Below are 13,897 nucleotides of genomic sequence, written 5' to 3'. Positions count from 1 at the left end.
GCACTGGGCTTAGAACAGTCCAACTCAGGAAACAAATGTTTAAAAACAGCTTTGCTCCTGCAGTAGCACTGACATTTCTTTGAAAATGAACAGTACTTTGTCTTGCCCCAGAGAGGAGAGTTGGTGGCCAGGGCTTCCTAACGGCATTTATCCCCTTCACACTCCCAGCCCACTGACATTCAGCATTATTTTCTGTTTCCATGCCCAAGGAAAAGAAGAAAATTACATTGCAACCTTGAATATTTGGGGTATTAATATACATTTAACTGTATTAAAATATTAAGACACATTACAGCACAATAAACACTCATTTGGAGACTGAAAAATAAACTGTGAGCACCATCCCTTTGATATCGAGGCAACAGTGTAACTTGCAGAACTGAAGATAAAAATAAAATAAAATTTTAATTTAAAACTTTTCCATTTTCATGCGTTGACAAAGTATTTCAGACTTGAGGGAATTCAACTGCTTCACTTATACAGCCCTGAAAAATGAGACTTATTATTCAAATACTAACTTAACTTTTCTAGTATTAATAGCTTTTATTTTCACAGGGAGAAAATTCTGCTGCTTGTTCAGTGACCAGAGATCTATGCAAAATGTACCTGGGGAAAATACACAAACAATGAACATCTTTCTGAAAACCTAAATGAGGTTTATATAAGTACATCAACTAGTATTGTACAATTTTTATTATTTTAGTATTGTACTATTAGTAGTGCAATCAACAGCATTCGTTTTCACATAATTCTGATATCTGGAGTTAAAACAAATGCAAAGTCTTTCTAAAATACATGCAGAAGTATATTCGAACCATCTCAAATAAGACATCTTCCAGCAGGTATTTTGATGATTTGCATCCTTTAAATTTATAGCAACATTTATGGAAGGAGGTCAGAGCAGTCTAACACAAAAAACCTGAAACCAGCAACACCCCAGATAAATAGTAAGCATTATAATAATCTATAAAATATGGTTTTACAATAGCCAGAGAGGCTATAACAGAGAGGTTAAATATATAGTTAAAAATAAATGCACACCATCTAGCTCTGTCTTCTCTCCCTGTTCACTGCTAGGATATAGGTTTTTTAATTCTCACCAAGTTATCAACCTCCAGGCGAATGCACAGACAGCTGAACCTGACATCAGCACATACTTTGGGGTTTTATTTCAATAACCAAAATTTTAATACTCAGATCAGTCAAAGTGAGTTCAGTCAGGCAATTAATGTATAATTAGACTTAGGTAGTAATGTATTTAGTAGAAGCCAAAGGTAATTGCTATACCCACTCTAACCTCTCTGGAACCAGAGGTGGCCCAAACCCAGAAACAAGAATCCAGAACCCTCTTGCTGTGAAAAATTCAAGGTGTGGATCTGAATCTTGCTGGTGACCTCTCCCCCTCTGCAGTCTTGCTCTACCCAAGCAGGGGAGGTTCCAGCAGCCATCCAATAGAATGTGGCTGTTTGCACAAGGTTTGGTGGGTCCAGAATTGAAGTCCCCCTTCTGAAACTTCTCTCTCTCTTCCAAATAATTTCTAAAATTAAGATCAGATGTCATGCCCTGCTCTCTCTGCTTTGTTTTCCCTTTGATTTGCTGCTCTGTGTTAAACCTCCACAGACATATTTGACAGCAGCACATTTTATGAAGCCAGTTTTACTGATGAGAAATCTGAGCTACAACGAGACTGAGATGTCCAAGGCTGGATGAGATGTTTATAACAGTGCTGGGAGTAGACTGAGTCAGAGGCTCCTCTTTTCTCTCCCTATCAGGATAGTATTTTTAACTTATTTTGTATTTTTATGCCTAAAATAGTTGTGGCTTATTGAGAGATTTAACAAGGAGCACAAGTCAATTCACCTGTTTACCAAGAGACTGCAGTGTTTCTAGAAGGTGTATACATACCTTAGAGCTATATGCCACATGATACCTAAAGATGCTGGAGGGGTTACCCACACTTAATTATAGTATGTTGTTATCTGCCAAATAACTACCTTTTTTTTTTTTTAAAGAAAAAAACTTGAAGAGAGAAATATAAATAGGATGGAAGAAGCAAAGATGATCTTACAAGGATTTTAGATATTCATATATCCCTTCAAAACCATCAGAACTTTGAGCAATGTCAAAAAAGCCTCCTTTGATAAAGGAGGACCTCTCTGATCATCCCCATCTAGATGATGCTGATGTTTAGGGTCCATTCCTGAAACAATCCATCAGTGTCAAATCAGATGTCATTCCTGCTAAGACATGAGTCTCACAAACAGTGTCTATCCTCAGTGTTGCAGGGTCCACACTTGCAGGGGCATTCTCTGGGCACATGCTCAGAGCTTATTTGGCCCGGTGATGACTGATCACCATGAACCAGCCCCTTGCACCACATGAAGATTGGGCCAAGTCAGAACTAAAGCCAAAATCCAGGGAACTTGCTCAAACACCCATTGCCACTGCAGTGACCAGCAGACAGTGTGAAGCTGGTGTTGAAGAGGAGCAAGTTATACATTTTTTACTATTAAAAAGTTGCAAAATAAGTACTCTTTCCATAGTGGTCCATAATGGCCTGACTTTATTGTAGTTTGGCCAATAAGGCCCTCTCAATTTAATTAAGAATTAGACATTAGAGAGGAGCAATAATAGCTAGTAAGGAAATATTATCAACTTCATTTCATTTTCAGATGGTTATTTCCTATTCTGCTATCAGTTTTTATTCTGCTTGTGGAGTACATATTACACATATTTTTATTGAAACCATTGCAAAATTACCCGCAGGCAGAGAGAATAAATTAACAGGCTACTTAATTGAGTTCTTTTCAAGATTCTCAGCATCCGCTGCAGCTGAGTGAAATAAGGAGGAATGTAAAGTTTGCCACTTTGTAAGCCGTGAGGCCATTTACTCTCTCAGCTGGCTCAGTGCAGCAGTTAATTCTTAGCCATTTTAGATGAATAAACAAACATCAATGCATTAGCTTGGTTATAGAACCACTGTACCCCACACCAATGGCAGTTGCAAGAAAAGGAGGAATTATTCCTCCTTTACTGCTTCAGAAGTCACAAACATGAAGTCTAAAGGGTGGCCAAATCCTTCTTGATCTCCGTAGACATGAGAGACCTAAAAAATTCTGAGGATCCAGGCTTTTGTTCTTACCCTTTCATTTATATGCACAATAGGGGGAAAAAGGGTCATTAATTTACCTGACCCTTCCAAACTCCCAAAGAAGCACAAACACCTTTATTTCAATTGTACTTTTCCAGAATCACTTCGAAAGATCCATTTCCCAGCTGTAGTCAGACTGCCAGGCATTTTAGAACACAAAATCTTTCCCAGTTTGATTTTTACTTTAACATCAGTTAATTTCTATTTGTTCTTCCTCTCCAATTTCACTAATGCCCTTTTTGTATACGTATATTTGTCCATTACAATCTACAGAACAATCACCCTAATTGATCTGGTGTTAACCTCTAACAGCTTAAGATCCAGACTGTTTTTATCTATTGCTCTGTCCCAGTTGCAGCATTAATTCCCTATAGTGCTCACATCTGTCACCATCGTCACTCGGCCCTTTTACGAGCGGCACCTCTCTAAATAAATGCCACTGTAAACCATCCTTACCAGAGGAGTGGAGGCTGCTGAAAAGCCCCCACTGTAACAGTTTGTTTGTGCCTTGTGTTGTATATAATGATAAATTTCATACAGGTGTCACATTTTTTAGTGGGAGGTGAGGATTGATGGGGAGCAGCAGAATGATCCATCATCAGAGGCAGGTGGCACAGTATTGGAATTTCAGAAATCTGTTCCCAATCACATCCACTGCTGGATGACTCAGTAACGACCCTATTTGCGATGCGTTACTGAAAATCAATGTGCCGCATTCAAGGTCAATGTACTGTTAGAAAACTCCTTAAGCACTGATGGATGGATTGTGCTCATTCAGAATAAATGTGAGAAGAAAGTGACAGCTGAGCATCCCAAGAGTTGTGCCAACTTTAAGAGAACAGCTTCCTCCTGGAGAGAGAAACATGATTCCCTCGGGGATTACATCATTCCTTATTTCCTTTGTTCTTTCCCTTTTGAGCATTTAGGTAATTGTTTAATGCATCTGTCTTCGTGCAATTAGGAGACTTCAAAGTCTGAAGACAAATACTGATGAACAACAATCTTTATGGACTTCCCTCTATGAATAATATTCGTCCTTAGGAAAGACTATCAAAGTTTGTAAGGATTAAGTAGACAAGAAGGCAAAACATTAGAAGAAGAAACTAAACCAACACACAGGTATAGAAAAAAGCCTCTCTGCAAGGAGCTCTAAAGATAAAATCCCAAGTCAAAACATGGTTTGATTTTTCTGTTATTATAGTGGTGAACAAGATACTTAGTGTCTTTACATATCTTTACATATTTTTCAACTCTCTAAGTGGTTTTGCATAACTTTAAATGTTTTAAATTAGCTGGGAACTTGCCATGCATGGTAAAACAGATTTTCACTTACAAAAGATCCTTGCTTATAAATAAGGCTATCACACTTTTTCTTTTAGCAGTGGGGTGGGATAACTTATTCAACTAGTTCGCTAAATATGAATTAATGGCACTTCAGAGACTCCTTCCAGAGGGATTCAGAAATTATACTACTTTTCTTCCCTGAGAAATAATGACATTGTCTTTTAGTTGATGGGGGGGAAAAGTAATCATCAGTTTCCAAAAGGAAAACAGGATTGATAGCTCAAACAGGAAGGGGGGAAAGTGTAATTTACCATGTGGTTCACCAGCAGCTAAATCTGTTCACTTGACACAATAAATGATGTCAGGCTTCCTCACCCACTGTGTCAACAAAATGGGTGTTGTCAAAAACATTAAGACATCTTATTGACAAACTCTCAAGTCATTATACTCTTTGAAGTGGTTTTGTCTTCTGCCTAAAATTATTGCACCGACAGCATCGATTCATCTGATACATTGATAGTGCAGCAACAAGCTCCAGGGAGGATTCTGAGTACAGCCAGGGCTATCATCCAGACAAAGTTATTTTTACTATTTTGGTAAGATTCTGAGAGATGGTGGGTTATCAGGGACCAGCAGTTTGTTTCCAATATTCAAAAAACTCTGCTTTGACATGAAAACAGTTTTTTGTTAACATGAAGTAACTATACAGAGCCCTGTTAAAACAAGGTTGCTTTGCATCAGGAGCTATCAACTAGGAGTTAATTGCAAATACATCATCCTAAAGAGGTTGCAGCACACTATTTCAGCCAGAATATATTGCTTATTCAAATACTTTAGGGAGTACAAAGCATCCAAGCCTCCTTTTCTTGCTCAAATAGCTGTACTGACTCCCTCAGACCAATGACACAAGGAAAATCTGAGTGGTTTTGCCAAAGCAGTTGTGTCTGTCAAGGAGGATTTGATCGAAAATATGTGAGATAACTTAATCCCTGCAAATTAAGAAGCCTGAAGGAATAGAGGCTTGTCCAAGAGGTCAAAGGGTGAGCATGTACAGCAGAGTTCCTTGCCCAGTCCAAACTGCTGAGACAAAAAGGGGTGGTCAGGCAGGGCTGTCTGCACTGCTGCTGCCCATCAGTCACTCCCACAAGTCCTTTGGACCCTTAAGTTTAACCCATCACAGACCTAATCCTTCCTTTACACAACATCAATCAGCAGTAACTCCATGAAAGTCAACACCATAACAGCAACTTAAAATCAAAATGGGAGAAAAATCAAATTTGTATGGGATTGAGTGTGTACTCACCCCAGAGGTGGGGGAGGAAGACTAATTTTTATTTTTCTCCCTTCTCTTTGTTGTTCTGTGTGCAAAGTCTCTAGAAGTCCAGGTCCCATACAGCAAGTTCCAGCACTGTTTTCCCCTCCTGTCTTTCAGAGGTAGGTGTGGTAGGTTCAAGCCAGAGGATGTCCTGTCCCTGCATCCTCTGTGACCATTTCTCCTGTTCTCCTCCTTGATGGGTTTGGCAGCTCCCAAACCCACAGGCCAGCAACAGGGACTAATAACCAGGTCTCTTGATCCCACCACAGCCTCTCACACAGGCTACAATCCTGTGCCATTGAGCATTTGGCTGCTGTACCTAATGCAAAGTAAGGAGCTGAAGATAGAAGCAAGCTGAGAGTGCCAGTTCTGTCCACTGTGGATTTGTGATTAAGTTTTGCCATTAAAATACAGTATATAAAATGCTAATTCAAGCCAAAATTATAGAGTCAGATAATATATGGAATTACCGTGCCAACAACCCACAATAAAAATACACAGTACAAATAAGTGAAAGAATCTGATGTCAAAAGTATGGATAATGAAAGTAAATTGTATAAACATAATTAATAAAGGCTTGGAATGGAAATTTCCAGTGTGTACTTGCTGAGCTTAGATCCACTGAATATCCACAGACTCTACCAAATTTAAGCTGAAATAGTAATGACCAGCCTCTTACGTTTTGTTTAAATTGTATCTTTTATATCTGAAGGCATCTTGGAGTCTCCACTAAATTGTTTTAATTAAACTAACCATTATGTTTTATTAGTTCCAACTTTACCACATTCAGATGAGAAATAAAGATGCACATAAACCCCAGACTTTGACATGAAGAAATCCATTCCTGCACGAGTATTCACAGCTGCTATCTCCTGCTGCCCCAGCTCTGCAGATAACAGCTACTGTTTTGCTGGACTGGTCATGTAGCCTGGAAGTCTGACAGGGTTTTTCTGCGATCCATTTGCAGCCTGTGCACAGCCTTTGCTAAGTATTTGTTTTGCTTTGCTCCAAACCCTGAGCTTGGGTGGCCTTGGTGAAGGATTTTCAGATTCTGCTCCTAACAAGAAAAGATTTCTTTTGCATGAAGGACTTTTGTTTTAAAAGTACCACTGAAAATACAGAGAGAAGGTGGTTAGAGAATACCAACCTTTTCACAGCTTCTGACCTCCTGGCTTAGTGCTGCACGTCCATGAAAACACCAAAATGTATAAATTGACTTCCATCTAACTCTCCACATAGGCGTGGATGAACGAAGTGAAATATTTGCACATGGTACTGCTCTATCTGCATTCTGCAGTGCAGAAGCAGATGCATATGTGCATTACACAAACCAAGCAGCAGAAACCCTTCCTAGAGCTCAATTTTTCTTCCTCTAGTTTTTTTTTTTTTTTAATCCATTTAATGAAAGGAATGCCTTCCTACTATTTCTCATAGGATGGAAGACCACGAGCCACTGAGATTGAAGAAACAGTATTTGTTCCATAGTGAGAATCCCAGACTGATTTGGGATTGGAAAGGTTTTTTTTTTTTTGATCACAAAAGGAAAGGTTGCTACCAGTTAAATCCTCACAGCCTACTCCTGTTGGGTAGTTTGTGCAGGTTTACACAACTTTAATGCCAAGGATACCTTCCTGCAGACTTATATCTTGGTTTCTGGTGAACTTTTTAGAGATTGCAATCACACAAAATTCTATTGAAACATAATTTCCATCTCTAATCACAATGCATGTAATTAGTAAAGTCTCCTCAAGAATGTGATGAAACCACATGGCTAATTAGTCACATATACCACTCACACTGGCCACAGCCCAGTTGAAACCATCTTCTGGAACACCTTTCCCAGCCCTTTTCAGACTGAGCTGGGAAGTCCTGCCAGTATCTTGGTGCACAGCTCTGTGGTGCTTTGGGGCTCCCTACAACCCAGCCTACCAGATGAAGGAGCCACGAATGAGAAACAAGAGCTACTGAGAGTGATGCTAACCTCCAAATCCTTCCTTCAGTAAGTCTCTGCCTGCAACAGATGCCTTTCAAACAGGTACACAGGGAGAAGCAAATAAATTCCTTGCAATTTTCATAATAAACAAAACCAGAGTGAATCACTCCAGAATAACAACTTCAGTAATGTGACCTCTCTTCCTCTTTCAAAGAAAGCAAAATTATTTTGTACAAATTATAGACTGCTTCTTCTGGGAAATGAGAACCAGTATTCCAACTGATGCAAAATATTAAGTAAGAGATTTAAAAAGCTGTCACCCCATCTCTACACAGGAAAGTTCTAAATTAGGAGTTTTTCCAGGCACCTCTGTAAAGTTGTTCAAATGGATTCCTACGTTAGCCTCACTGCATTTTTAAGTCAGTTATGAGGCATTTAGCAGGAAAACCAGCAGTATGAGGCCAGAGTTGCAGTTTGGCTCCGCTCTCCCAGTCTAAAGCAGCACAGGTCTAACTCCGGGTGCACAGCAGAGATCCTTGGCAGCTGCAGAAGCTGGAAGACTGCTCATCAGGCAGAGGGGAAACACATAAATCCTCACTGGCTGCTTCAATGCACAGTCAGATATTTGACTGTCTTTGCAAAGTCAGACAAAATTTGCCTGACTTTGCATTGATATGGGCAGGGCCACACAGACCTTTCCATTTCCTCCAGCAGACACCACAGCCTGGACTAAATTCATCTGGAAACACTCTCCATTTTGTTGCTCATCCACACAGATCACCGTGTCAGTACAGCTATGTGGATCATCATATTATCACACATACCTGGTGTTCACCCTGCTCACGTCCTTCCTATTTACTTAAAGACTATTAAAGCGATTAGAAATATTATGTTCCTTCCAAGAAAGCCCTACAGAAAATTCTCTGCACTCTTTGTACAAATGATGCCAATGGAAAATGTTCCAGTGATGTCAGTGAGTGTATTATCAGCCTCTTTACAGCATGGCTTTTTGGGTAGTTTATGTCAGTACGCTAAATTAAATAATGATTAAAGTAAGTAACTCAAAAGTGGTTTGGATATGCTTCCAAATGAAAGTCTTAACAGAAGGGATTCAAAAGGAATAAGAGATACATATGTTTTGATAATCTGAAGTGAGCCAGCTTACCCAAAAAGCCACTTAATTACACCAAAACTGAAACATCTGGTTTAGATTATCTGCTAAAAAAATAGTATGGTGAAAAGTAAACCACTTGGAGAGGAAGTATTAACATTATTTCTGACTTAGACACTGTCACGACAGAAAAGTAATACTTTTTTTACTTTATTATTATTGTTTTTGTATCTTCAGATGGTATACAAAGAGGAAACTCAGCACAGCAAGGAGTGCTCTTGCCTTTACCCAGAACCAGGCAGAGGGAGGAGCTGGCCCTGCCCTGTTCCCAGCACACTGAGGATGACACTCACAGGGGGAGTGTGATGCTGGGAGATGCCAGAGGTGCCAGGCTAATCCTTGTCCCTTGTGGATACTTTGGAATCCATGTGGCTTTCTGATGTCCTGCTGTGTTCAGGGTATTTTCACATGGAAAAAGTACCCCAAAAACCCAACCTGGCAACATTTTCCTTTTTGAATTAAGAACATTCCTAGCATTTTTGTTGTCTGCTATTATTTATTTTCAGTACTATTTTTTTCCCCCAAGTTGCAGCCAAGAAAAGGCAAACCTTGCAAAAGTGGTGCCAGCAATTTCCCTGCACATGCAGTAGGTACTCTCCAACCTGGAGATATCCAAATCTCTCCCTGGTACAGTAGCCTGGTATTTCTTAACAGTATCTGTAGCTGAAAAGTCACATTATAGCACTTTAGAACATTTAGAGCCTAAGGAAAACCTTTTATGTGAGCATTTTAAAGCTCAAAGCTCTAGTCTAGGACTTGGTATATTTATCCAAGTCCTTAATTATTAATGTTACTCTATTGATTTGATACCTGAAACTCTAACAACAAAACCTGTGCAAACTAATCATGCCTGGCTTCCGAATTTACACGGCTTCTTTGCTCCTCTTCTAAGTCTTCTTTTACTTAATCAATAAGGTCTGATTCATAAAACAGAGCAGAGATGCCAGAATTGAGAAATAAAAGGCATATTAATTATCATATCAACTCTGCAACATCTGTGTTGCTGAGCACTTATTCACTTGAGGGATCCCAACGATATCCAAGTTCATCTCAGCTTATTATCCTAATGCAGGCAGCACGATCAATCCTAACAGTATTTTAATTAATTCAGAAATAGAATGATTTCTTAAAAAATCTTTGGTTTCTCCATGCAAGGCTTTGTAACACTGGTTTCTCAAGGCAATGCAGCTTTGTCAGCTTTCTGCAGGAAGAGTAAATTCACAAACCTCTCATCCTCCCAGGCTCTTTCATTCCTCCTGGCTGTTCCTCTGCTGCACCAGCCCCAGCACTGGGCTCTGCTGGTTTGCAAAGTTAAGAGAGGCCCAGATTCCCCTCACCCACATTCAAAAATACTGAACCAATTCCCTAATACAGCAAATTTAGGGCAAGATTCTGGTGCCTTGCTTGCCTTCTGAGTAGCATCCTTAAGACAGGCAAGGTTATTTCTGGAACAGTGTTCATGCACAGGCTGGCAAGATCACTGTAAGTAATTTCAAGTAAGTTTTTAAAATAGATCACCAAATCAGTAGTACACAGTTTTGAAAGCACACAATACACAACATTTGCTGTACTTATTCCTGCTCAGTTAGTTATTTTTTCTTCATTTCATGCACGTATGTAACAATACAGAGGAAAGATATTTAATTGTCAACTACGTATTTGTTGTTCTACTAGAGTTGAGATTATTAGTCTTTGACTACAGATCCCCAAACCTCCTCAGAACTGTACTTCAGAACCTTGTATCTCTAATACAAAACTGGTAAGTGAAATGAAAAATTTGGTCCTGACGTATTTTTAATCTCCGTATTTGAACATCTATTTCACTTCTATTATTGTCATAGTCACTGAGTATAGAGACTGAAGAATTATTTTCTTTAAATCCTCTGATCTATCCAGTTCTTAAACAAATATGCTGCAGTCATCCCAAATCCTCTTGCTTTCTAAATGTCATTTCTGGTAGAAAAACATATTTTTAAAATGTGAATCAGAAAAGGAATACACAACTAAAGTCTCTCCCTTTTATTTTTCTTTTTTTTTTTTTTTTAAACTAACCAGAAGTAGACCAACTTAAATTCTTGAGTTCAGTGAGATCACTCCAGGATTACACCAAAAACAGTGGTGATCAGAGTTTGGTCTAAACGTCTCCATTACGACCAACCTCCATTAGTTCCATCGGAGGGAAGTGTACATAACAGAGAGAGGTAATTTAAATTTTTATAACCATTTTAATTTGTAGTACACAACTAACCACATGGCCATTCTTTCAAAACATCAAGATAAATCACAAGAAACTCAAAGACATGTTTAATGTTTGATGACAAATTGATACTAACAAACACTTACTGCAATAAATTCCTGTTAAAAACAGAGATTATGGAAAAATGCTTAACAAAGGTGATTAGGAGCACTTATTTCAAAATTCTTTTCCATTGTTCTCTTAAGTGCATGGACCACCAAGTTTCATTTAATCCTTTCTAATTCTGGGCAAGATAATTATGGCAAATAATGGTGAATGAATCACATGCCTGTACAGGAGTATCACAGCCATTGTGGCACTTGGATTAATGCTGTGTCAGAGGATTAATGTGGTATAATACCGCATTTGCTTTTGCAGCCTGTTATTTTAATCTTGTGAGCTGCCTTTCATCAAGGTGGGGGAATACAGTAAGGTTACTGTTGATCTTGGGCAGCCAGAGAGGAGGCCGTGTGACATCCAAGTCCTTCAGCCCTATAGGGGACTCTTGGCAGCTTCTAAAAGTCTTGTTTTGTGCATTAATGGAAGGAGAGAGAGAATTTGCCTGTGCTAGGGGAAAGTTGGCAGGTGAAGGAACAGCACAAGAGATGCCATTGTGCCAACAAGTTACTTAGTTCTGAGTACGAGGCGATGTGCACCCAAGAATTCATGGGATCCTAAAACTGCAGAAACAGCAAATCACTGACCTGTCACTCTCTGCAGATGGGGGAGCAGAGGCCTGGCAGTGGCACAGAGCGAGGTGGACTGCAGTAGCCAAGCAGTCTACAGAAGGAAGTGGGGTATGATTTTGTCTAAAGAGAAGCACAGTATCCTTTTAACTCTCTCCCCTTGCCTGGATACGCTTTCTCCACTATCTGGGCTGAGGGCTTTGCCATTGCACTGATTAATGTATTCCTGAGAGAGGCCACTCCTCAGCTTTGTCATGAACCATCTGATCTAATCAGTAGAGACTTCTTTCTTGCTGAATAACAGGAGCATTTGGAAGTGCTGGAATTGTCCATTTAGCCACTGTGCCTGTCAGATTCCCACCTAGGAATGTGTACTCTGCAGAAAACCTCTGCAGAAAAGAAAAGCAGCATGGGGGTGTGAAAACTGTTCAGAAGCAAATACTGCTTCCCCAAGCCACTGCCCAAGACATAAAAGGAATTCAGAATGCACTGCAGATCAGAAAAATTCCATTAAATTCTACCCATTATATATTCTAAAACAAGATGGCAGAGTGCCAAAATACCTAAACAAAGCAGGTTGTTGGGTTTTTGTTTTTTTTTTTTTCACACAATTTCTATCCCACTGAGAAGTAATAAGGCCTGGAGATCTTATAAAGAAACCTGTTCTTGAACAATTTATGGCCCAGATTTATAGGTCCAAGAAATGAGGATGGTTCAGATTAATTTCCTATAAGCATCTGCTTTCAAGAGTTCTTCTCCAAACCAAACTTGAGCCAGATTTTTTTTTTTCCCAGTTAGCTGCCCTTTTATACTGGCTGAGTCATGTGAAGGGGATGGAAGATGGCCACAACTGCATGTTTGAGAATTCCACTAGCTATGGAGAAGTCTCCAACTGCTTTGAATCACTGGAATATTTTCTTGGGCTTTGATTGCAAAGGAAAAACTTCAAGCACACCTGAAACCTGCTAAACCACTCCACGGCTGGCACCCAGTACCTCACCTACTGCAACTTCTGTTGGGGTCACCACTGGGGAGAGTCCAAATCCAAGAGCTTTATCCAGTTGTGGATTTGCAAAAGTAGCTGAGGTGTTTGTTTTGGGGTTTTTTGTTTGGTGCTTAGTGAATCTGAACAAAAGATTTTGGATTACATTTCATGTAAAAGTTGCAGAAGAAGTCCTTTCAGCTGAGAGTGCTGAAATTAAATATTGATGTTTTAGCTTTTTAAATTTTGATTGGACACAAGTAATTCAGGGAAGTCAACATGAATTAATTGGTACAATGCTGGGCTGCCAATCTGGCATTATTTTTATTATTACTAGTTCTAAAAATGGATTTGGCCACTCAGCAGGGGCCAACTTTTCCTGTAGAAGATAAAACCATCCTCAATCTTCTAATAATCATCAATTGTTCACCTTCTGTCCTGTCCATTGCCCCAGATAAAGCAGGATTAGCAATGAGAATCCAAAGCTTGCATAGTTCACCTCAGCAGGTCAAGTGAAACTTCCACCATCTGGTTGAAGATCTTCTGAAGACCTCTGCATTACTTTGCAGGTGGGAACCAACAAATTGAGCCCAAATAGAGAATTTTAAATGCAGAGTCCTCTGAAAATCTGGCACCAGAAAGGCAGTGAAAGTCTGGCAGGAGCACACCTTGATGTTATCTTAGCTGCCTTGGTTAGAGGCGAACTAACCAGACATTTTATATGACCCTAAACCTTACCACAATCCATAAAATGCATGAAAATACAGCAGTTAGGAAGAGATGATAAAGTATATGTTCACTCTAGTGGAGGTGAAAAGTTAAATAATGTAGCATTAAAAAGGAGGTGATTTAGGTGTTGAAGACAAATGTATACAGAGGAAGACTAAAAGCAAAGTACAGCTTTACACATGCAGGTGGATGGTATGAGAAAAGTCAAGGTGAAAGAAATTGGTTGAAAATATTTCAACCCCCTGGACTCTGTGAACCATTTGGGGCTGTTTCCAGACCATTTTTTCCCAGAGGGTAAAATACAGAGATCTGAGCAACAGTTGAAGCAAATAGGAGCCACATCTGTCAAGCTGAAGTCATGCAATTTAATCCTGCATGTCCCCTACCTTGTTATATTCATTTCTGATTAC

The sequence above is a fragment of the Corvus hawaiiensis genome, chromosome 12, assembly GCF_020740725.1.
Source record: "Corvus hawaiiensis isolate bCorHaw1 chromosome 12, bCorHaw1.pri.cur, whole genome shotgun sequence".
In the NCBI taxonomy this organism is placed as follows: Eukaryota; Metazoa; Chordata; class Aves; order Passeriformes; family Corvidae; genus Corvus; species Corvus hawaiiensis.
This window is presented reverse-complemented; position numbering follows the sequence as displayed.